The sequence below is a fragment of the Anopheles maculipalpis genome, chromosome 2RL (assembly GCF_943734695.1).
Source record: "Anopheles maculipalpis chromosome 2RL, idAnoMacuDA_375_x, whole genome shotgun sequence".
Taxonomy (NCBI): Eukaryota; Metazoa; Arthropoda; class Insecta; order Diptera; family Culicidae; genus Anopheles; species Anopheles maculipalpis.
The window spans coordinates 85,868,132-85,872,663 of record NC_064871.1 but is presented as its reverse complement, the minus strand read 5'-3'; positions in this window follow the sequence as shown (position 1 = coordinate 85,872,663).

Sequence of the window (4,532 nt, the reverse complement as noted above, 5' to 3'; positions counted from 1 at the left end):
CTAACGATGGACTTTGGACACATTTCCTTGGAGACTCATATTGTCCTGCACGGTTACAGTGTTCCATTTTTATGACGTTCTCTAACCGGCGAGAGACACATACCGTTGTCGTCTTGGTAGGATGATGATCCGTCCGCATCCTTCACATCGCAACGCCATATGCATGTGTCTTCCGCGGAAATTGACGGAGAAGATGGGCTTGTCTGTGTGTTTTTTTTTCTACCAAGATGAGCATAAATTTTTCACGTCTCTTGGTATTTTTTTTTTTCGAGCTACGTCTCATTCTCACACACCGTGATGGCACGGTGAAGACGACGTTCAAGGGATACCTTTTAAGTGAAGGGATAAAAACCCGACCCGACGAAACGATGCACTTTATGAGATGCAATAATTTATTTATGCGCACCTCCACTTTTCGTCGGTGTAATTGTTGCCTGCCGAGCCCGTATAAAGAACGGCAGGAAGGTTTTCTTTATTCTTTAGCACCATATTCTACGGGCGGAAGGCTTCACACCTAATGTGAGAGTTAGTACTACTGCTACTACAGGCGTTACAAATTGGTACAAGTAATCACTTTTGTAGGGTCGTTTCAAACGGGCGGCTGGACGAGATCAGTTCACGAGTGTTTGCAAATTATCATGGGAATTAGTGAGACTGTTTGTGAGCTTATTGTGTTAGTATTTTTTTATAATTTCGGTAATATTGTTGCCGTAAGCAGTGACATTCGAAGGCGCATTCTTCTGGGTAATCGTGCCTAGTACAGGCTCCATATACTCCGGAGATCAAGAAGACTCCAACTACAGTATGTGCGTGGAGAGGACTCCTACGTACAGTAGACCTCTCCAAGTCCTAGAGTACTGGACTATGTTGACAGAGGACGTCAATGCATTCGCCATTTTCGAACGACGGATGCTAAGGACTGTCTTTGGCGGTGTGTGCGAGCATGGCATGTGGCGAAGGAGAATGAACCACGAGCTAGCTGAGCTGTTCGGCGGTGCAGATATAAGATAGGGGCTAGGTGATTACGTATCAGGTAGAAACGAACCTTCCGGAGATCGATTGAAGCCCTGAAAGGAGGACTGCAGATCAAGAGATCGAGTTTTCTGGAATTTGATTGAAGACTTGGCCCTGTTAGTACGATGTTCTCAACTCCAGTCTGGTCGTGTGAAGTCCGGTCGATCTTCAGTGAATCGATAAAATGAAATAGATTGGATTTCTTCCAGAAATACCTCACAGCCATGGAAACTTTCTGAAGCTTCTGTAACCTTATAATTTTAAAGAGTTTTGAAAATAGTAATGATGCACAAATTCTCAAGCTATTCCTTATCATTCTTTTTTTACATTTGCTATCATTTTACAAGAATAGGACCTCCTGTAGTCTAAACGTACTAGCGCATAGCATTACAAGCTGTATGAATCATTTTACGATTCATTCCAAACTTCACAAAAAAAAAGAAAAATCGCTTGCGCTTCAAACACTCATTACGCCGCTCGATACAAAACCAATGTCATCCAATAACTGTTATTATAAAACGGGGCTTGGTCCACAATTAGGTGCATGCAATGCAGATATACCAGCCCTTTCCATTCTTTCGCGAAACGTGTCCAGTTTCCTGATATACCTTCCTACCTAGGGTGGTTTTTCTGATCCCCCACCGTTATATTTTCCCTTACTCGCAACTGCAGTTGATTGCAACATTGGAATGGGCGCCAATTTATGTTGAGTTTGCTTGCATCGTTCTCATACGGCACAATTATGGCACAGCCCGAAACTTGCTCCACACATTAGTGGAAAAAAAAGGTTTCAAACGAAACTTGCTGTTAATTGCTATTGCTGGAAGGCGGAAGAAAAATGACCAAACAAAATTGTTGCAGGATACATTAGCTGACGTTTTATTCAACTAATTTCAGCATAAAAATCAACGATAGAAAAACAAGTTATAAATTTCCCATTTGTGCATTGTGCACAACACCGAAACATCCTTGAAGCGCTTGAATTAAGACTGAATAAGGGCTGGCAAGGATAACAGCTGACCGGGTTTGCTTTTGATACAATGTTACAGAAGCGGTGTTGGGTAACTTGCTGGTTCTAGTTCCTTCTTTTGGTATCATATTTTTCTTCTCGCTGTAAAAGAGCTAGCGGATCGCTCGCAAACGAAGATCCTCTAAAATGTATGTAATTCGTTAGCATATCTTAGTTCTTAGTTTCTCAGCTCAAAAGAGGGTAGAAATCTTGCAACATACAGCAGACAGAAAAAAAACTTTTTTCCCCTTTCGCATTACCCATAATCAATTGAAATGATAATTTCGCTTTCGAACTTTCCAACCCTTGTGCGACCTCAAAACAAAAAACTCCCGTCCCGTTTGGGTTGGAGCACGAATCGAAAGAAAGGATTCCCCCTTCAACAAAAAAAGAAAGCAAACAAACGGACAAAAAGAAAGCAAAATAGACGGACTAAAAACGACGAAAGATGCGTTAGTTGTTCGGGGCGAAGATTTATGGTGCTTCGGGAGCCAAAGTTTCAAGCTAGTGCGACACATTCAAGACAGTGGAACGCATCGCCCAAAACGGATGGCACAAGAAAGTGGATATGAAAGTTGGAGAAAGTGGGTTTATTAGCTAGTAAAGGGCGCTCTACACTGTCTGCTTGTGTCCAAAGAAAAGGATCTACTATTGAGTGTGTGCCAAAGTTGCATCAATCATGCGTCTATGTAGTTGGTTCGAATTCTTAAATATTGCCATACGTTTGTGTATGGTATATCAACTCACACGTACGTATTATAAAGTAAGTCCCACCACCTTTAATTATGTGATCGTGACATCGAATTTACTATATGAATTTGGAAAGAGTAGAACTCTTTTTAAATTTTAGTTTTTTGTTAGAAAACATGTTGCCTATTCCTTTTTTAAATTTATGATTAAGTTGATTTGATAAGCTTCAAGCGTGGAACGAGCGTTGCTTTAATCTTTCGAATTGTTCTAGAATTGTCATTCAAAATTTAAGTACTTAACAGTGGTTTTTTCAATTTTAAGATTATTTTTCAACTCATTTTCTCAATTTATTTAACAACAAAATAACAGAAGAACTTATTTATTTACCTAAGTTAATGTCGTCTTCTGTACGCACAGCGCAAAGCAGAAAAACGAACACCACGACCGGTTATTGGTTCCCATCCAGTACGCACTAAAAATTGCCTAAAAATACTACAACAATCTGTAAAAAAAACCCCTCAGCATGCTCCATGTACAAGGACGTTACAGATTCACTAGCCAGATTCAGCAGCCAACGATGGGCCAACAAAAAGACCATGCAAACAGTGTCGAAACCCACGGCCCGACGCTATTACAACGTCATCGGGGGGAAACTGGAAAACTCATCGCAACGGGCTCCAATTCGCACATGTTAATCAACAGGGGGGGTTGCTTGGAGGGGGGGATGACTGTCGGTGGAAAACCCTTCATCGGGCCACCCCGAACGAGGACCATGTTGCGCAAGGAAGCGCGTTCCGCCGCACGGGCAAACTGGTTCCGGATTTTCCGGCGCCACCGGGTCGACCGTTCCGACTAGACGCGTCCGTCTGGCGCCAGCGGCAGTTGCAGGATTGAGTGAGCGAACAGGTTCGCTTTCCCAAATTTTCCCCTTCGTGAGTACTTGCGAGGTCAAGAGAGAACCGCTCGCGGTGAGATCCAACTTACTGCAATATGTGTGTGTGTGAGAGATGTCATGTTGTCTGGATCCGTTTTGCGGAGGATCCTGGATGGATAAGGTGTGGTAGGAAATCCACAAAAGTAATCGAAAGAAAATCGCCCCCCGGAAATGGTCTCGATTTCTCGACCTCTCGAGGAAGGAAAATTGCGTTTGGCTGACAGCTTTCCTGTGCGCGTTTCATCCCACCAAACCCCTTAGGGAGCAGCGACACACTCTCGGAAAAAAATAATATGTCGACGATCATTCGTTGAAATAATGGCACGAGACTGGGACGCGACGTAGCAAGACTGGTGGCGAAACCATCCAGACGGACGGGACAACTGTTGCAGAAGCTGCTGATGTTCGTTTTCCCGGGTGGGTGTGGAAATCTCGTTTCCTTTCCGGCGTACTTCCTTTATCGAAGAGGTTGGTGACATTTTGTGTCTTGGAGAAGATGAATAAGTAGTGGGAAGTAGACGGGACAAATAGTAACGCGTTGCGAAACGGATCTTGGCCAAGGGTTCCGGAGGGCGCGACATCCATGCCAGGATTGGTAATGGTTGAAGTTTCTTTGTTTTTTTTTTATTATTGGCTCTAGAAAGAACTGGAATAGGAATAGGGTGAGGATCGTGAGTGGGATAGTTTTATGTCCTCACTGACTACAGAGCTAACTATCAGTGGGAAACAACTACATACTGACGGACACACATGCTGCTACCATTAGCGATTGGAAAGTTTAATTTATCGTGGTGAACTATTGGCAGCCAGCTTAGTGCAACAAAGAACAGGAGAAGGCCATGTGTCACATCAGAAAGAGAATTGTCAGTGCAGAGGTTGAGTTAA